General features: G+C 41.3%; 1 protein-coding gene across 1 annotated transcript in view; it reads left to right on the top strand.

The window, feature by feature from the left end:
* MTUS1 (microtubule associated scaffold protein 1) overlaps positions 1-21,906 on the top strand; it is a 289,384-nt gene that overhangs the window by 7,324 nt on the left and 260,154 nt on the right. The window lies entirely within an intron of this gene.

The raw sequence follows: 21,906 nt of genomic DNA, 5'->3' as shown, positions 1-21,906 counted from the left end.
AATAGTTAAAAAGACCCATCATGTGGTGTAATAAGATCCAGGTGGGACATCCAGCCCTCCAGCAGCAAAATCGGTCTATAGGACCAGGAAGTAGAGTTCAGGATGTGCCTGTGCATCAAAATGAAGCTAGGAGAGCAGAGTCAGATGTAGGAGGTGAAGGGGGCGGTAATGCATTTCGGAGCATGCTCAATAGGCTCCTTCAGACCTGAGCCCCAGTAGAATCCTACAGCTACAGAGGTTGGGCTCCAACAAGCGCGCCCTATATAATATAGATTTTCTCGTATCATTCATATACTTTGGTCTGACTTTAATGACACTTGAAGGCCACTTCCAAAGTTGCATGAAAGTTGCACCTGAATTATATACATGTGACTTGTGTGCAACTTTGTACAGCTCCAACAATCGTTCTTGACCAAGGCCAAAGTTGAACCAAAGTCTCACTCGTTAACCACGTGCCTTCTGGGCACTTCTACCTCCTTCCTGCCCAGGCCAATTTTCAGCTTTCAGCATTGTTGCACTTTGACAATTGCGCAGTCATACAACATTATACCCATATGAAATTTTTATCATTTTTTTTTTCACACAAATAGCTTTATTTTGGTGGTATTTAATCGCCGCTGGGTATTTTTATTTTTTGCACTATAAAAAAAAAAAAATTGCAGTAAAGAGACACGATTAAATTTATATTTGGCTGCATGTGTTTTCTAAGTGTAAATGCATTTTTACAAAATAATTCTCCCAAATATTAAAAGTTCTAAGTAAGTTTACGATTTTGTGTTGGGCTGCATTTATAGTGGTCTTGGGCTGCAGATTGTATACCCATGTTACAGTAAATGAGCAATAGTGCAAGTAAGTTACAGCATGATGAACAATGTACTTGTAAACTACCCTTAAACACTCCCTAATACAACTAATATATTCTGAGATGGGCAAAGGATCCTTCCAAAATACCCTGAAGATCAATAAAAAGTAGTCAAGGTGTTGGTTGTCGGATGTATTTTATAGCACAAGTCTGTTTTCAGAAATGCGGGACATAGCAATGATAAATATGGGGAGTATTCATATTTGGTTTTATGTATAGTCTTCTATTTTACAGTATTCATAAGAAGTGTTGATGGAGCATTACATTTAGATATTCAATAATTTATTACATTTACATGTCCCATTATGCCTAAGCCAGTATGACAAAACGATCTCCACTCCTAGAGCAGTCGGGTCTATAAATACAAATTTATTCCAAGAGGTGAGGTGTTGTCATGATCATCACCTTGTCCAATTCAAGAACACCTTGTAGTCATTAAAAAAAAAAAAAGTGTTCAATGAATGTCAGTGGTGTTGAATGATTGACACTCCCCCCTCTTTATCTTTTTCTTTGGACAGTGTGCGGAGAAGAAGCTGCTTACACAGAACTGGAGCAGGGCTAGAAAGGTTGCTGCTTTCACTGTAGTAGCTCCAACTACTACAGTGATTTCCAGCTTCTCCAGTGGACCTTTCATACATAGTCCTAAAGCAGCCTTTAACGTGCCAATTTTTTTAATGTGTTAAACACACCTATAGCGCTTGCTCACTGTCTGTCAAATGCTCTCTAAAGAGTGATCCGAATTGGGATCTAGAAAAGACTACCCTTCTATTGCTCTCTGCATACTGTAGATCTCCAGATTTTTTTTTTTTTTTTTAAATGTTGCACTAATCTGACTTCCTGGTAAAAGGGTGGCTATGTTGGTACTTTATGGCCCCACTGTGTTGCTTCTGAGATACGCTGGGCGTTACGAGGAGGCAAAAAAATACTGTAAGAAATTTAACGGAAAATAGAGAGTTGTTAAATCCAACTTTGATTGAACGTTAAATGGTTTTAGTCCAAGCTTGTCCAAATGGATTTTTTCCCTGCATCAGCTACATACAGTATACAACACTGTTCTGGCAGTGGTAAGGAGACTTTCCTAGAACAATATGGTCAGGCTTAGTGCAGCTCCACCATTCGCAGGAAGCTTTGTGTCTTTATGAATGAATACAAGGCTTTCTCTGATGGAGGTGGCGAGGCCGGCAGATTATGTCACAATCTCCACCTCAACCATTCAGAGGAAGATTCATGTGCACTGACAGAGGGTGCAGCTGTTAAAGTCCTTTCACATCTGTTTGCTGGAGCGGTGCCCTTGAATGTCAATGATGGTGAATGAAAACACATGTATGATGCATGTTCAGGCCTTGGTGACAAGTCTACATTTTTTTTATTGGCCAAAACGGAAAGCGCGTGACACATGAAAACACAAACACATACATCAGCCCACATTGAAAACATGTTGTAGGAAAACAGAAGTACAAATGTATTAACTAGCTGAAGTTCTGTCATTCTACTCTTTGGGCACAATTCACATTCAGTACAAGCAATAATACTTTTGCACTGCTGTTGGACCACATTATATACAGTATCAGTATCATATCATTGTCTTTAAACTGTTTGAGAAATCACCCTAAAATCCCAAAAGAAGCACGGCGGAGCTGTGCCATCACGTGACTGTTCCAAAGATGACTATAAAGAGTTAATTTTTTCAGCACAGTGTCTAAGTGGTTAGCACTTCGCCCTGGCAGTACTAGGGTCATTGGTTCAAATCCCAACCACGGCACCACCTGCCTTGAATTTGCATGTTCTCCCTGTGTGTGCGTGGGTTTCCTCCGGGTACTCGGGTTTCCTCCCACACTCCAAAGACATGCTGGCAGGTTAATTGGCTCCTGTCTAAATTGGCCCTAGTATGTGTATGTATGAATGTGAGTTAGGGACCTTAGACTGCACACCACTTGAGGGTTAGGGACTGATGTGAATGTACAATATATATGTAAAGCGCTGCGTAAATTGACGGCGCTATATAATTACCTAAAATAAATAATGCTGTGTACCCTAGTTAAAACAAGAGATCCCTGCTCAATCTAGTTAATGGCTCAGAGCAAACAGTGGGGAGATGTGAGCAGTTGGGTGCTTTTAGTGATGTTTAACTGACAACCCACAGACAGGCTAATTTGTTTTATTTATCTGATTTGACATTGGAATCTTCTCCAGTACTTGACACAACTAGCCAAATAATATAATGGGTTCTAGTGCTAATTTTATTGCCCAGTACCAGTAGTCTCAATGTTAATTGAGAAATCTATTCTGCCACCATCACATGATGGGTCAGTGGATAAAAATGCTACTTACATTTAGGGTCTTTAGGAAGAATACCCACTTTAAAGATGGCTTAGAAGATCATTGGTGTCAGTAGTTGCTCAGAGACAGAACTTAATGATCAAGGAACCCCTAGCAAACCTCTGGAGAAACACTGGTTGAGAGTCTTCCTAGATCTATAAAGATCTGGTTTTGGTATGCTCTGTGGCATGTTTGGGATACTTTTGCACTGCTGTTGGACCACGTTACTTACAGTATCAGTACCATATCACCCTCTTTAAACTGTTTGAGAAATCACCCTAAAATCCCAAAAGAATCATGGAGGAGCTCTGCCATCACGTGACTGTTCCAAAGATGACTATAAAGAGTTCATTTTTTTTTTTTTTCTCTTTACGAAATGTATAAAGCATGTATAAAAGTAGCGAATAGGAAACATTTTAAGCTTTCAGCAGTTTAATATAAAGAAGCATAATTAATTGAAAGTCAAGATATTTCATACTAAAGTGATTTCAAAGCGTTTACATTTTTATTTAAAAAACAAACTCTCATACAATTGTGCAGTCATGCAATGCTGTACATAAATGAAATTTTATGTAATTTTTCCCCCAGAAATAGAGCTTTCTTTTGGTGGTATTTGATCACCTCTGGGTTTTTTTTATTTTTTAAGCTTTTAAACAAAAAAAAGACTGAAAATGTTGAACCCCCCCCAAATGTTTACTTTCTGCTATAAAACCTATCCAATAAGAAAAATTTAAAAAAAAATCAAATTCCTCTATAAATTTAGGCCAATATGTGTTCGGCTACATATTTTTGATAAATTCCCAATAATTGTAAATTGATTGGTTTACATAAAGTTACAGCATCTACATATCATGTTGTGTGTAATATATACTGGAATTTTCATTTTATTTTACACTGGTAATGGCAGCGATCAGTGACTTACGGCAGGACTGTGATATAGCAGCAGACAATTGAACACTAATAGACATGAACTGGCACTTTGTGGGAACCAGTGATACTAATACAGTGATCAGTGCTACAAAATATGCACGGACACTGCACTAATGACAATGGCTGTGAGGGGGTTAAAATTTAGGATGAACAGGGGGTCAACTGTGTGTACTTTTTACTGTGTGTGCTGTTTTCACTAGGTAATGTGCTGGATTCTCTTTGCCTGCTTGAAGATAGAAAGTCTAAAACAGAAAATGAATGCAGCCATCACATCTAAGAAATGTCAAGATGCAATATGAGTTTGCCTTTGGGTTACTACTGCTGTAAGGTGCAATGTGCAACAGAACTAGCTTTTCTTATGGGCAGTGCTAGCCTCTTCAGTAGATGGGAGCCTGGATTCTACTAGGTCACAGCTGTTCTTTTATACAACAGAATCAGAAATTCTTTTGTTTTTTGCTCGGTTTTCCATGAAATGTCAATGTGTATTGAGGAAGCATTTACTCACATCAATGATCCCTATTTTCCGCTGTGTACCTAGTCTACATGTGGGGGCATGTTATCTGTATTTGAAGTGTCCATGCATTCTAGATATTTTTCTTTGCAGATGCTGGATCAGTCTATACTTTGTTTTATAAGTTTATTTTAACATGACAATCCTTTAGTCTTTTTGGTGTAGAAATGTCAATATGTTCAGGTTCTGAACATCGATGTCTATTTTAGTCGACTTGTATTCTTGCATGCTAGCTAAAGTTTGCTTTTCAAAGTGAGGAAAGCTTTTCTGTTTAACTATATGAAGCAGATAGGTACAAGATTTTTTTTTTTTTTTTTATTTTTTATTTAGATTAGAAAATGAAATACCATATACAATGGATATAAAAAGTCTACACGCCCCCGTTTAAATGTCAGGTTTCTGTGATGTAAAAAAAAAAAAATGAGACAAAGATAAATCATTTCACAACTTTTTCCACCTTTTTTAATGTGACTTATAAACTGTACAAATCCATTGAAAAACTGAAATGTTTTAGGGGGTGGAAGTAAACCTAAAAAACTAAAATAATGTGGTTGCATAAGTGTGCACACCCTCTTTTAACTGCGGGATGTATCTGTGTTCAGAAATTAACATGATTTTGAATGTGATTGCTTAATAGGAGTCAGTACACATCTGCCATCGTTTAAAGTGCCTCTGATTAACTCCAAATAAAGTTCAGCTGTTCTAGTAGGTCTTTCCTGACATTTTCTTGCATCCTACAGCAAAAGCCATGGTCCGCAGAGAGCTTCCAAAGCATCAGAGGGATCTCATTGTTAAAAGGTATCAGTCAGGAGAAGGCTACAAAAGAATTACCAAGGCATTAGATATACCATGGAACACAGTGAAGACAGTCATCAAGTGGAGAAAATATATTGCAACATTAACATTACCAAGACCTGGACATCCCTCCAAAATAGATTTGAAGAAAACTGGTCTGGGAGGCTGCCAAGAGGCCTACTGCAATATTAAAGGAGCTGCAGGAATATCTGGAAAGTACTGGCTGTGTGGTACATGTGACCACAATCTCCCGTATTCTTCATATGTCTGGGCTATGGGGTAGAGTGGCAAGACGGAAGCCTTTTCTTACGAAGAGACATCCAAGCCCTGCTAAATTTTGCAAAAACACATATGAAGTCTCCCAAAAGCATGTGGGAAAATGTGTTCTGGTCTGATGAAACCAAGGTTGAACATTTTGGCCATAATTCCAAAAGATATGTTTGGTGCAAAAACACTGCACATCACCAAAGAACACCATACCCACAGTGAAGCATGGTGGTGGCAGCATCATGCTTTGGGGCTGTTTTTTTCTTCAGCTGGAACTGGGGCCTTAGTCAAGGTAGAGGGAATTATGAACAGTTCCAACTGTCAGTCAATATTGGCACAAAAACTTTAGGCTTCTGCTAGAAGCTGAACATGCTGAGGAACTTCCTCTTTCAGCATGACAACGACCCAAAGCATACATCCAGACCAACAAAGGAATGGCTTAACCAGAAGAAGATTTGGAATGGCCCAGCCAGAGCCCAGATCTGAATCCGATCAAACATCTGTGGGGTGACCTGAAGAGGGCTGTGCACAGGAGATGCCCTCACAATCTAACATTTGGAGTGTTTTTGCAAGGAAGAGTGGGCAAATATTGCAAAGTCAAGATGTGCCATGCTGATAGACTCATACCCAGAAAGACTGAGTGCTGGAATCAAATCAAAAGGTGCTTCAACAAAGTATTAGTTTTAATGCTGTGCACACTTCTGCAACCATATGATTTTAGTTTTGTTTACTTCCCTCCACTTAAAATATTTCAGTTTGTTGTTCAACTGAGTTGTACTGTTTATAGGTTACATTGACCGCTTTAGCTCTGCCCCATAGCAGAAATACTGCTACAGGGTGGCAGCTGTGTGCGCAAAATCACGTGTGTGTGTACTTGATTTTTCATTGCTGGGTAGGGGGCACACATGCCCTACCTGCGCCGCCTTTTGCGGCCGCAGCTGTCAATTACTGGGTCCTGCCCGGTGATCTCCGGCGCTGAGGTTTTCTGACGGGGGGGGGGGAATGGTTAGTAAACAAAACAGTTCTCCTCCCTGTCAGCTCCTGCTCACTGTTTTGCATGGCTGTGCCATGCAAAGCAATGTGCTTATTTTGAAGCGCACACACAGCCCCCTATGGAAATCTGTTAACCCTTGGATCGCCCCACATGTTAACCTTTGGATCGCCCCACATGTTAACCTTTCCTGCCCAGTGCAATTAGTACAGTGTCAATGCTTATTAGCACTGATCACTGTATTGGTGTCACTGGAGATGTCAGTGACACCAAGTTAGTTCCCCCAGTGTCAGCCAGCCGTAGTCTTGCTATAAGTCGCTGATCGCTGCCATTACTGGTAAAAAATTTTTAAAACCAGTATGTATACTGTCATTTGTAAGCGCTATAACTTTCACGTAAACCAATTAATTTACATGTATTGGGATTTTTTTTTTTTTAGCAAAGACATGTAGCAGAATACATTTTGGCCTACTAAATTTATTACTAAATTTGATTTTTAAAATTTTTTTTACAGGACATGTTTAATAGCAAAAAGTCAATGTTCTCAAAATTGCCTGCCGTGTTTTTTTTTTTTTTTTTTTTTTTGCTATAGCGCAAAAAATAAACACAAGCGATCAAATACCACCAAAAGAAAGATCTATTCATGTGAACAAAAGGATGTAAGTTTCATTTGGGTGCAGTGTTGCATTACCGTGCAGTTGTCAGTTAAAGTAATGTAGCGCCGTAACGCAAAGAATGGCCTGGTCAGGGGGGTGGGGGGGGGGGGGGGGGGGGTAAATCCTCTGGAGGGAAAGTGGCTGAAGGTGTAAAAAATTGAGGTAAAGAAATAATTTCAGAACTTTTTCCATCACAGAAACCTGACATGTTAACGGGTGTGTAGACTTTTTATATCCACTGTATTGGTGGTAAGTGTAACCTCTATTTTGACTAGTTTCTAGCGCTGATGTACTTTCCTCAGTATTTGTCTGCACATGATCATCCATAGCAGCCTACATTCACCGCTACTGTGAATGATCATGTGCAAACACTGTAAAAGTAATGTTTCAAGGTGTTTGATGGACTCATCCTTTGTTCTTCCTGAAAGCCAAAACTCTGCTTTCAACGCTTGTAGATAAATCGTGTTCTCTGATATTACTAGTGGTCCAACATTATTTTTAGCTGTGCAACTTCATCACTGTAGCCAAACACTCGGCCATAACCACAGCTTTTTCAAGTTGCAGCAGGCATACTGCGACAGTGCCTTTTAACCCCTTCCCTCCCACGTGGTTGATGACTCTCAATCCAGACTAACACAGCCCCAGTACCCATTGAAGTATGAGAATTAATCAGTGGATGAACATGGCTACTTTCAGGCTACAGTTGTATCTAATGCTGTACTCGGATACAATTACAGTGTTAGGGTACAGTCCTTATGTAATTTAAATTTTTTTTTCTTAAGTAAGCAAAATACAGTACTTGTCAAATGAACTGACACATGCTGATGTTTCTAAACGTTGACATCTGGTCATAGAGTTGAAGACGCTTGACCAATGATCCTTATTGCTTCGTTACTTGGAGTCACCAACCTGAAACAAGTATCCAAACTGGATGTTCTAATTCTGAAAAGTAACTGGGTGCAGACCTGTTCATGTCAGTAACTCGCAAAGTAAAACATTGAGAATGATAGCCCTGGATGTTGTACCGTAAACGAGTGAGCGATGATGTACTTCTATTTTGACAGTTGAGATGCCTATAGACTGAATCTCAGCCGGTTCAGCAGGGAACGGCCGAGATTCAAACCACGTTTGGGCAGGCTGACCATACCCAAGTGATCAAGCGATCAACTTTGGTACAGCCAGCCTGTTGGATTTTACATGTGATTGCTGGCGGCTAATATAGCTGGTAACAGTATTCGCTTTGTTCTCCCGGCGGGGACACGGTGGCTCTGTGGGAGGGATTCCCCTATCAACATTGAACCGTGGTTGTGGGAAAGAAAATTGCTCAGTCTATGGCCGGCTTTAGATTTTTTTTTTTTTTTTTTTTTTTTAGATTTTTTTGAACACACCAAGTCAACTGCTTTTGATTTTGTCTCATATAAGGTCTTTGACCACTGATGGGAGGCAGTTGGTCCAGTTAAGGAAAGCCCATGTAAAGTTAAACTTTTTATTCTCCTATTTGTTTTCTTATGTAGGATGCATATAGGACTGAGTTTAAATAAAATGTGTGAATTAATAAGGACTGAACCGATAAGATTTTACAGTAAATCTATTTCATTCATATCACACAGCATTTATTTAAAGCAGAAATTTACTTTCAACTTGGTGGTTTTCAGGGCTTCCTGGATAACAGTATAACAAATATGCAGCACTATGAAATAAAGTGACGTAAAGTGAGTGCAAAAGGCGCAAAAAAATGACTGCACAAGATTAGTGAAACTATAGAAATGTGGTCAACAAGGTGACGAGTGCAAATGTGAATGGATGAGTAAAAACAAATGATTAAATAAAGTGAAATTCCAGTGGTCAACATTAAGATTACAGAACACATACAATAATATACTCAATTATGTGCTCTTAAATCATTAGTCCAATAAACTTGTGACTGGATGAAATCAGATGGTGATCGATATAATGCTCGAAATCACAGAAGCACTTTCAGTGACAGAGAAACAAGGACATTGAATCAAAATTCTGTGCAGTTGACTTGTTATGGAGAAGGAATGAGGTGTGCTTGCACTTACCAGAAGCGCAAGTTATATGCGCATATAATAATCTCCAAAGAGGACACTGGTAGTCATCATGGATCTGGTTAGCGACAAGGGGGGCACAAACACAAGGGAAGCACTCCAGACCTCACTGCCGAACCAATCCAGTATATAGGGACAGCTCCTTAAATCTGACTCCGCCAAAATACACGGACTGTACCAGATCACGATCCTCCACCTTTAAATGTCTCGAAATCAAGCCACCAAACAAAGGTATTGATAGTGTAGTATGCTTTAATGAGAATTGGCACAGTTTCCAGAAATTACAAGAAGAAAATTGCCAGCTTACATAAAGAGTTTATAAGATGGCCGCCAGACCAACATGCGGCATGACATCAGCGCGGCAAGGCTCCTCCCTAACGCGTTTCGTGCGAAGGCACGTTCTCAAAGGGATTTAAGAGCACATAATTGAGTATATTATTGTACATGGTCTGTAATCTTACAGTTGACCATTGGAATTTTTTCACTATATTTAGTCATTTGTTTTTACTCATCCATTCACATTTGCACTCGTCACCTTGTTGACCACATTTCTATAGTTTCACTAATCTTGCGCAGTCATTTTATGCGCCTTTTGCACTCGGTCACTTTATTTCAGAGCGCTGCATATTTGTTATATGGTTTATTTGAGGATTAAGGGGTCCATCCTTTTATGCTAGCAGCTCATTTGGGTTTGTGCGCTCACATTTTACTTATTTTTATTTCTTCCTGGATAATAGGTTAATGGATATTTCATACCTGAGCCTTTCCTTACTTTGCATTGTTGATTGCTGGTAGTGAAGTAACTTGTTGTTTTGTTTTTGGCAGTTATCCCTTACTAAGACGTTAAAATAACATACCGAAACAGGAGTCTGAGGAATCTTACCAGGTTGTGCATTAATGATTAACTAGTCAACATATTTAATAATGATTAGCTAGTCAACATATTTAATAATGATTAGCTAGTCAACATATTTGACATAAAATTCCAAACAAGTGGTGTAACATGTCACTAAAATCAGATATAATGGAAACAAATTTAATCAAGCTCTGTAATAACTAATGGGTTTCTAAAGTCTAATTTGTTTTACCTTTCAATAGGAGCTCCCTGGCTCAACAAAAATTAAGTTAGCAGCTAGAAGTACTGTAGCTGCTGACTTTTAATATAAAGACATTTACCTGCCCAGCGGTCCAGTGTTGTCCTCACCTGGCCTAGTTCTTCACTAGCCTCCGGGTTCCTGGCTCCAGCATAGTAAGTAAGGGAAACCGGAAATGAAGTCTTGTGGCTTCAGACTGTTTCCTGCTTTGCAAGTCACACTGTCCCTGTAAATGGTCCTGTAGTCTTCTGGGACATGTAAAGTGGAAGGAGGGACAGCAGGAGGGGGGGGGGGGAGCAGCAAACTGAACCATAAGTGAGAGTAGGTACCTGTCAAAAGCAGGTACCCCCCCTTCAACCCCAAAAAAGTGCCAGATGTGGCAGTGGAGGGCAAACAAGCTTCCCCTTTTTGGTGGAGCTGCTTTAAATCTGTATTGAACCCAAGACAAAAATATGTCATGCAAGTTACAAATCATTAGTTTGAGGGCTGCATTCATTTTAGTCTGGGTGGAGAGTAGTTAGATATATGCAAATGAATGTAGTCCTCACATCTAAGAATTGCTAAGCTGTAATATTAAATGTTTTTGCTTTTGGGTTTAATACTGCTTTAATGCATTCCATGGTGAGAAAACACTTGCCACTACTTGATGTGTAAACCCTGCAAGTTCTGCTTTAACTCCTCCTGTGGTCCTCGTATGCCCCTTTCTGGGTATTGGTTGCAGCCACTCCGGTCCTGTGATCTTTGAAGCCATGTGTTCACATTATTTGGGTGTAGTATCTTTGTCAAGCAGTACCTCTTCCTGAAGAAGTTTATTATGAAACGCGTTGAAGAAACTACTTGTTATAAACGTATTAACTGCGTTCAGTGATTTATGTCGGGTTATACTATGTGGGATGTAAGGATCCATTTACCCGAGAATTCTTTTATTGTCAAAAGGTTTTAACTGATATCTATTGAAAAAATAAAAAGTATATTTTTAAACAGTTTATTATATTCTATATTAACCCTATGACTAAGCCCAAGTGGGCAAAGCGAAATGAATCAGTGTGTGTGGTTTGGTGGAGACCTGTAGACTGAAGCCCCTTTTTATACACTGATTAAAAAGTGTTCCTTTTAATTTTTTTGAGCAGAGTATAGCATCAAGTCAATTAAACTCCTGGGATATTGATCTGGTCAGTTAAGTAGCAGAGGAGGTTGTTAATCAGTTTCAGCTGCTTTGGTGTTAATGAAATTCACATGTACATTAGATGGGCAACAATGAGAAGACCCCCAAAACAGGAATGGTTTTACAGGTGGGGGCCACTGACATTTTTTTTCCCTACTTATCTTTTTCACTAATTTTGCATTAGGCTAAGGTCAGTGTCACTACTGGTAACATGAGGCGATACCTGGACCCTACAGAGGTTGCACAGGCAGTCCAAATCCTCCAGGATAGCACATCAATATGTGCCATTGCCAGAAGGTTTGCTGTGTCTCCCACCTCAGTCTCAAGAGCATGGAGGAGATTCCAGGAGGCAGGCAGTTACTCTGAGAGCTGGACAAGGCCATAGAAGGTCCTTAACCCATCAGCAGGACCAATATCTGCTTCTTTGTTCAAGGAGGGAACAGGATGAGCACTGACAGTCCTACAAAATGACCTCCAGCAGACCACTGGTGTGAATGGATCCTTTAAAAATTGTAGTGTGAATGGATCCTCAATGCTGCTTTTAGCTTCTGTTGAGTTTGACTCATGTTTGTCTTTTAGTTTTCTTTATTATAACAGCAGAGTTTTAAGGATTATTGGTCATTTATGAAATCAGAAGATTTAGAGTCGGTTATTTTCTTTAACTGCAGTCTGTTTTGGTTTTGTTTAGACATGCTTATCTAATGAGAAGACCTAATACCAGAATGAACTTTCAGCCATTTTGTAGTTGTGATGGTGCATTGTGTCGAGCCACTGAGTGGAGTCAAAGGCCACATGACAAGGCTCGGGTAATGATCTATGAGCTGGAAAACATTTAATTCCTCTGAGAGGACATTGATTGAGACATTTAAACATTTTGTACTGGGCACATCTGGTGTAATCTTTAATCCACTGTGCACATTAAAAATGCTTGTGATTTTGCTCTTACTGGTGGCTGGCAATTGCCAGAAATGGCAAATTACATTTGTCACTGCTGTATCTCTCTGTACTTTGGGCTTGGTCAGAATGTTTCCATCTGTTGAGATGCCAGTAGCTGGCTTGTGTATGAAAACTATGATACCAATAAATTTCTTATCCACCATAGTAACCAATCATCTTCCAGCTGTCATTTTTGCATCACATAAGTGAAAAATATGAAAGGATTCTATTGGATTTCCATGAGAAACAAAATTTTTTTTTTGTAGTGAACTTTAATACAGCATCTCAATAAAGGGCAAGGTCACCTTTTGAAAAAAAAAACAAAGTTCAAATTTTTTGCCTGTTAAAAAAAAGTGCATTTTATTTCTTTCTAAAGTGCCTGCAGAGCATTGCACCTGCAATCAGCAGATCGCGGGTGCATTGTTAGACTGCTGCAGACTCTGAGATTAGCTGTCTGCCCATACGTTGTATGGGCAGGCAGTTACCTGAGAGTAGGAAGATCTATTTACTATCAGAGTGCTCACCAGCACCCTCGAAGTTCATGGAGAACTATAAGCTGTCAGCCTGAATGGCTGCTGGTACTTGTAGTCTATCCATTCACAGGAAACTATGAATGAATGATGCAGCAGCCATGTGAGCAGAGCCCTGCACAGCCATGCTGTTTTTAAATTGTGACAGCGGATGCTGTCACAAAGAGGAGGGGGGGGGTAATTGGGGGGAGACGCTGCAGATCGCATGTTCCACCCTAATAACGGGTGCAGCATGTAACACGTTCCAATGTGAACTCCTCCTGTAAGTAAGTCTGAACTCTGATCGGATGATTATGAGCTTGCTAAAATGCTCTCTATCATAAGCAAATACCATTTTTCACTATAAAATACAGTTTCCACACTGTGCATGTCAGGAATCTAGGAATGACCAGAAAGGTGTGGACTGACACAGGGAAACGCAGGTTTCAGGTATAGTATAATAATACAGTTGATTATTAGCCACCCAGATATATATATATAAACGCACAGTGAACAAACCAACCTTCCACTAATCTTAGTAGGTGCAGGAACACAGGCGTAGTCAGGGCTGGAGAGGTGGAACGGTCAGGCCGGCCATAGGGTTCTGTAATGACCGTTTGGTGGTACCTCTAGTGGTCCCCAGGACAGGATTCCCCAGGGCGCGGAGTCTAAGTCCCAGTCTGCTTATTCACCAGGGCCCCTGATGGTGGGGATGGACTTGAAGCAGACTGGAACCAGGTCGCAGCCCCTGAGTACACCTGCTAGTGGTAGAGGGATCCGCCAGAGGTATGTGCAGGTACGGCTGGATCCGTGCAGGATGGATGGATGGCAGAGTAGTTAGCGTGGTCAGACGGGCCAAGTCAGCAACGTGCAGGTAGCAAGGTACCAAAGGAGCTGGCAGAGAATGGTCAAGGTCACAAGCCGGGTTCAGTAACTCACGGGCAGCGCGGTACAGGGGATCAGGCAGAAGGATGGTCAGGCAAGCCAGGGGTTCAACAGGAGACGGTCAGCAGAGGTCAGGATCAAGCTGGGTCAGCAACGAAGCAGGAACACAGGATACCAGGTACAGAGGCTCATGGGAAAACATACACCAAGGCCAAGAGCACAGGCCTGGTCATGCCTTAAATACACCTTTCTGCAATCAGCCCCAGGTTTGGCTGATTGCACGTGTGAGCTTCTGGCTGCTGAGAGCACCCGCTGGTCAGCTCTGGTACTGCAGCCCACACGGCAGGTGAGTCCCACCACCAGTGCGGAGTCCATTCCTGACAGTGCACCTCATTGTTGCTGATTTCCTCCCTTGGCTGCACTTCATTGTTCAACACTAGCTTCCTGATGGCGACCATGCCAGAGCAGTGCCCGATGGTGTATGTGACAGGGTGACGTAGATTTAAGAGTGAATTGTCACCCCATAACAGGAAGTGTTTGGATTAAGTTACTAAGTGGTATTTTAATAAAATCAGAAGGCTTAAATAAACTTAAGAAAATTACAGAAATCACACTAAAGCAGAACTAAAATCTTTCAATTGGCATTTACTATCATTAATCCTTCTACTGCTATTAGTGGTGCACTTAAATGGAAATTCTGGTGCTGAAACCGATAATTCAGAATACTTGTGGCTGCAAACCAAACCGAACCGAAATGTCTGCATATGTGGGGGTGGGGAGACTCCAATTTTTTTTTCTACTTTCATGTATATTTTTATTTTTTATAACTTATGATTTTATTGCTATCACATAGGGGACCAATAGTCACCTATGTAATAGCATATGAGTGATAAGTCCTCTTTGTAGGGGAGAGGGGGTGGGGAGAGTAGCAGAGGAGGGGCAGGAGAGGAGCAGTGTATACAGAGAGGCTCCCTCACTGGCTTTCACTATATGTCAGTGCAGATTTTTTAAATGCCATTGCCGGCTTTTTTTTTTCTTCACTTCAGCTCACAGAATTAGCTGTCACTTTCCCAGGAGCTAAAGAAAACAGTTTCTTTTATCTCAGGAAAGAAACTAAAAGGAAACTTTGTTTCTTTGAGCTCGGGGAATGTGACAGCTGATTCTGTGAGCTACAGTGAAGAAAAAAAAGCCGGTAATCACATTTAAAAATCGGCACTGACAGCCAGTCACTGTATATACTGCTCCTCTCCTGCCTTTAACAAAATAAAGAAAATTTCCAGTTTGCATATAAAAACAAACAAAAAAAAAAATAACTTCAGTCCAGATGTAAAAAAAAAAAAATGCATCTCTCCCTGCAATGTGACTAGTTTGTATTGCAGTCCTCTGCAATTATTCAATCCACCCACTTCCTGTGAGCCTAGGCAGTCATGGACACACCCCCTGCACATTACCACATTGGTCTGGAATCTCTACAGTAGTGAACAGAGTGGCATTGACACCCCATCAGCCCTGCTCACTTCAGTATTGGGTATCATTGCTGCAGAGAAGACTCAGGGGAAAGTCTGTATAAAGTGAATGGGTACAGCTCTGTTTTAACGCTTTGTAAAGTTCCTGTTCACTTTACACCCTGTCTATGGATGGCACAGATTACATTACCCCTGGCTGGTATATTTCATTCCTCCTGATTCAATAAACATAAGTCCGATACATTTGTGTGACCATCGCACTTCTAAAAGTGCAGAGCAGCTGCATAAGTTATGTGGTTCAGGATCTGAGAGAAAAGGCTTGTCCTTTGTCTTAGTCTTGGCTTTGTCACAATAGGAAAAAGGTTCCTTTCTGCTCATATATCCCGTGTGTGAATGAATCATTCATGAGGTTTGCAATTACAATGCTTACTGAAGCCAGCATGTCAGATACAAAGATACCTAGGTTAGTGTTGCATACGATCAAATTACATATTCTTGTAGAGTAAAATGCAAGTGGATTTCTTTGCAGCAGGAATGCTGTTTAGGTTTCCTTCTATGGCAGGCTCTAGCAACGTAAAATACATACAATCACCATGTATAAATGAATGTTAGATGACCCACGGCACTGGTGCTTATGTCTACAATTGTGGGAGCAGTCATCGTCTGTACTAGAACTTTGTTTAATTCATCACGATTACCATTTTGCAAAGAAAAGAGTCCTCATGCACACTGGACATTTTTACAGCGGCTGTTTTTGGCTTTTGACATTTTTTTTCTACAGCTAGTAAACCCCCCAGCATATTATCCTATGTGTCCATGCACACACAGACTGTAATCAACGGTTTTTGGCAGGGATGCTTTTTGGCTGAAAAAAAAAAAACCAGGACTAGTGGGTTTCTAGAGGAGTTTTTTAGCTGTAAAAATTCGGTTTTTGGATGGGTTTTTTTTTTAAACCGAAAAATCCCAGCAAAAAACTGCAAATGCTGCTAAATGTGGGAAACCGCCGCTACAGAAAAAAATGCTTTTTTTTGGCTATGCAAAAATGCTACAGAAAATCACGTTTTTAACGTGACTTTACACATCTTCTGTTACCAACATTATCAGAGCGTCCAGTGTGCATGAGGATTTAGGATTAGCTAAGTTTAGTTTAAATCGGATCTTCAGTCTCTGGTTAAAAAATACATCCGCAGCTACAAAAACTGTAGCTGCTGACTTTTAAAAAAAACAAAAAAAAAACAAAAAAAAAACAGCCACTCACCTGTCCTAGAATCCAGCGGTGTGCTCACTACAGCTGGGTTCCCTTGTCGTTCTATGTCCCAGGTGTCCACTGCGCATGGGCGAATGGCACTGCACATTGTGAATGGTCCTACAGTCCTCTGGGACCTGTCACATGTCCCAGAAGACTGTGGGGAGGGGGATGAGAACTTTCGCTTCTGATCGTCTAGGCCAGTGGTTCTCAACCTTCCTAATGCCGCGACCCTTTAATACAGTTTCTCATGTTGTGGTGACCCCCAACCATAAAATTATTTTCGTTGCTACTTCATAACTGTAATTTTGCAGTGGGAGGAGTAGTGCCACATCATTGGTGTCAGTGAGAGGAGTAGTGCTACATCACTGATGTCAGTGGGAGGAATAGTGTCCCATCGTTGGTATCAGTGGGAGGAATAGTGCCACATTGTTGGTGTCAGTGGGGGTGGGGGGGAATTGTGCCCCATCATTGGTGTCGGGGGGGGTAGTGCCCCATCGTTGGCGTCAGTGGGGGGAGGAATAGTGCCCCATCGTTGGTGTCAGTGGGGAAAGGAATAGTGCCCCATCGTTGGTGTCAGTGGGGGGAGGAACAGTTCCCCATCATTGGTGTTAGTGGGGGAGGGGGAAGGAAATAGTGCCCCATCATTGGTGTCAGTGGGAGGAATAGTGCCCCATCATTGGTATTAGTGACACCAATGATGGGGCACTATTCCTCCTACTGACACCAATGATACTTACCTTGCTGACTCCTGCTCCAGCGTGGGCTCGCTCCCTCCCTCTCCCATCTACAGCCAGCATACCTGGCTTCAGCAGCACCATCTGCACGCTACAGACACCTGTCAGCTGTCTTCCTTCTCCGGCCGCTCCCTTGCTCGATCTTCTTTGATCTTCGCGCTGCTGCTCGGCTCCTCAACGGTGATTGGCCGCCTGTGTGCCTCTCCTGAGCTACAGTTCCGGCGGCCAATCACTGGCGAGGAGGCGGAGCTGTTGAGTGATCCCAGGGATGTGGCCAGATGACAGGGGCGGCATGTCATCCCGTCGCGTCCAGGGAAATGTGGACGTATCTGCATGTGGGCGGACCCGCCTGAAAACTGATAGAGAAGCGGTGTCTCGGTTCCTAAGACCATCGGAAATGTGTTTTTCCGATGGTCTTAGGAGACCCCTGTGAAAGGGTTGTTTGACAGCCAAAGGGGTCGCGACCCACAGGTTGAGAACCGCTGGTCTAGGCGATTGCAGCAGAAGTGGGAGTTGGTACCTGTCAAAATCAGGTACCCGCTCCCCAAAGGTGCCAAACCTTAACGGGGAGCTGGGGATGAGGCCTTAAAGTGGAGCTCCACTTAATGTTGCACATCTGCTACAGATCAGATTTGGTTATATATACTGTATGTACGTCTCTGAACTGACGATTTTTTTCTTGAGTTGACCAAACAAGGGTTATACTTTAAAAATGGAAGTATGGCCAATGCTTTTTTGACCATATATCTCTTGTTCGTGGACTTATTTTGGCACTTCTGTGCCCGGAATCAGCTGACAGCGAGCTATAGCCCACTGTCAGCTGACGTCACACAGAGCTGCTGCAGGTTCTGGAAGTTTCCTGACCATATAAATGGTGTCCACCCAGCTGCCTAATTGACAGCTGGCTCTTTCTCTCAGCGCACAGCTGAGAGCTGAAGCGAACTGTGACCACGCTCCAGTGAGTGCTGGAGGGCCAGAACAGAGAGCAGTGACTGAGAGTTACTGCTCTCCATTCTGAGCAGACCAAGAACTGAATGATCAGTGGTCATGTGATTGCTGTGCTTTAAGTTGCAATTTGCTATTGTGAATAGAACATTGTTTTATTGGAAACCTCAGCAGTAGAGTTACATTTTAAGTAAATTAACAACATGATTTAGTGTTGCGGTTTTAAGGAAAAAAATTCTTAATTGTAAAGAATTCCTAAAGTGCTCTGGGTTAACTAAAAAGCTTAAAGCATGATTAAGTTCTTGCATATATAGCAATAAATATGGGCTGCTTTTTACTTTTTTACACTGAGTGCTACAGCAAGGGTTAAAATACATTTGTCCTGACAGCACGCAGCTTTTTGGGGGTGTTGTGTTGGATGTCTGGTTATCTGGGTTTCTGCTATGTGTAAGTGTGATCTGACTGTTATTAGCACAGGTCATTTTAACCCGTGTTGCCACATGTAATGAAAGTAGTAAAAAAGAATGCACAAATATTGCTGTGTTTGTAGCCTTGCTGCATTCTAGTAATTAATGGGGATGGAGCTGACCTAAGCGGTTTGCTTGCAGCTCCATTTTTCTGATCAATACTCTGCTAAAAGCTGAAAAAGTGAAAAGGGGACTAGAGCTCCATCTTTTGGCTAGATAGATAATCATCTTGCTACTGGAGATGTGCAAAAGCAGAGGACACTTGATGTAGACCTAAAGGATAAATTCACCTTTTGGGGCAGAAGTTTACTTTTCATAATAAATAAGCATTTTCCAATGCCATTTCTGGCCCAGCCATCCCAATGTGCTTTTTCTCTTGCTCACCTAATCCACAGGACATTTATTTTTTGTCTGTTTATGCAAGATATTGAACAGATTTTCAGATTGCATCATTTCCCGCTAATGGTCTCTCAGCATTCACTTCCTGTAGGCCACTTCCCAGAAGCCTTCACTTTCTTTTTGCATGACAGAAGAGGGTGTGATAGTGTACTCACCACTCTGGACCACACCTCCCTCATTCCAATACTACCTTCCTCCCATCGGCTATGTAGTACAAGGGCCTGTCTTGATTTGATACAAATTGAATGAATTGTTCAGGTGTGTCCTCCTATTCCATAGTTTTGGTAAATCTAAAGGAAATTGTACAGAGATTGTCAAAGCAAATTGCAGAGTGTATGGCCATCTTTATACAAGTACATAGGAGGGAGAAGACAGTCGCTCAGTTGTCAGGCCCCATTCATATCCCCTCATAGTGCAGATGCACATTCCTGCATGTGTTTTTTTTATTTTTTTATTTTTTTTTTGTTTTGGGTGTTTTAGAGCATTTTCACTCGTCACGTATAGGGCAGCCAATTCTCTTGAACGAGCTGCTATACACGCAACAGTCACCCCAGAAAAGCTTCAGAACTTTTTGAAGCAGAGCACGGTGCGTTACCGCAGTATTTGTGTTGTCATAACGTGCGGCAAATGAAGGAAACGCGATGCACATTTGCATTGTGTTTCTGAAACGCATGGCAAAGCGTGCATTTTCTGTGCAGATTGCCATGCATTCGGAAACACACAGATGTGAATTGGAGCCTCTTCGTTATGTGTAGACTCACCAATTTCACTTTCCGGCCCCATTCACACCTAGAGTAGCAGGAGCGCATGTTTTTTTGGCTCGTTTTCCTAGTGACACACTAGGAAAATCAACACAGCCTGTTGATTGCAATGGGCCACCCTACATGTGGCAAAGAAGCTCATGGGACATTTTGGCATGATGCGTGTTGCACATTCTTTACTGTGCGTTTTGCTGCATTTGTCACCAGTTTTTCTTGTGGCAAAATACGTGCTTGTTTCTGTGTTTGGTGTGCTGGTAACAATTACACTGAAAGCGCAACTAGGTAATTTTAGGTGTATAAAGGTGGCCATACACTATACAATCTATGTACGATCTCTTTTAGATTTACCAAAGCTATATAATAGGAGGACACGGCATCTATCCAATCACTCGGCCTGAGCCCATCTGTAGAGACGCTGGGGTAGCCAGGCAAATGCACATGGGAAGAGTTCCCGGGGATGCTGTGAAAATAGTTGATGGGTGAAGGGTGTGTATTAATGAGGTCAGTGCAGGATGTGTGTGCTAATGAGATCAGCTGGTATTCTGCTTCCAGGGTCCTATTGGCCTCTCTGTCCTCTGTCTACATTCCAGGAAATTGAAAAAGCATTCCAAAAAAATTTGCTAAAGGCTAAGGTAAGGCCTTGCTCTCCAGATCAACGAGAGCTTGTATATTTTTGCAACTGAGGTATATTAATGGTATATTGGCGTGTGGGGAAGCTGGATTTTATTTATATGAAAAAAAAAAAGTGAACTTGGCCTTTAATTTTGAAGGAACACTTTTTGTTATGATATCAGAATGCATGGCCTCATAAAAACTCCATATGCAGAACTTTCTGCAGAATGGACATGGACCTAGCCCACTCTCCTCTTTGGGTAGTCGTATGGAAATGGATCGACTGTCTGCTTGAAAGGGGCAAAAATGGTGTTTATATTACCATTGAGACAAATGTAGTTTATGTAGTTTACACCTAAAATGTTTCCAGAGACAAACTATTTCTGGGTAGTATCTGTCCTTTTATATGTAGATCATTTACTTGAAAAATACAACCAATTCATCTTTCCATAAACACAGTTCTTTCAGTGTATGATTAGTTTGCCTTGTGTGACTGGCTGCTTTTCCTTTCCTGGTGTTATTTTAGGCTCTGAATGTAAAACTCAGTTGATCATTTCACAGGAGAAGCCAGGCTTTTCATTTTTGAGTCATTTTGGAATAGTTGATGCTAGAATAATTCTGTCTCATTCTGGAGTGGAAAAAACAGAGCATCTTGATGCCAAGAACTCATTGCTTTCATAGTATGAGCATTCTGCATTTTTTCTTTCACATTTTGTTCCCCATCCACTGAAAAAATTAACACCAAAAACACCCTCTAAAGTGACAGAAATAAGGGTTCTGTTTATCTGATTACATTAATGTGTTGAATAATAACTATAATAAAATCTCAGAATGCTTCATTACTAATTAACAATGTATCTGCAGACCTTAATATCTGAAGGCCCCATGTTATCTGTAATATTACCATGGCAACATTTAAGGTGGTATCTTGGCAAGTGGGTGAACTTGAATTTCCAAAGGGGAAATTGTCACAATGATGCTCCTGATACTGTAGAAACTTAAAATATACCATAAGTATAGCTTACATGTAGTTAAAAAAAAAAAAAAAATGTAAATAGGAAAAAAGTTGTAGAGTCTCATGCACACACATACACACACTACAGTAAAAAAAATAAATTGCAGCTTGTGGTGGAACCGTTCCGCCTGGGCTTCCTTGTGCGGAGCGATGCATATCACCCAATGGTCCCCTTTTCCAGCAAGTCTTCCAGTGCTCTGTCAAGGCAGGTATTAGAGCTCAAAACCAATCCTTCCCAGCTATCCCAAACCATGAGTCGGAACTTTGTG

The sequence above is a fragment of the Staurois parvus genome, unplaced genomic scaffold, assembly GCF_062004578.1.
Source record: "Staurois parvus isolate SC_StPar_1 unplaced genomic scaffold, SC_StPar_1.0 ptg000080l, whole genome shotgun sequence".
NCBI classification, from domain to species: domain Eukaryota; kingdom Metazoa; phylum Chordata; class Amphibia; order Anura; family Ranidae; genus Staurois; species Staurois parvus.
The sequence above is the reverse complement of the archived record's forward strand: the minus strand, read 5'-3'. Positions and strand labels throughout refer to the sequence as shown.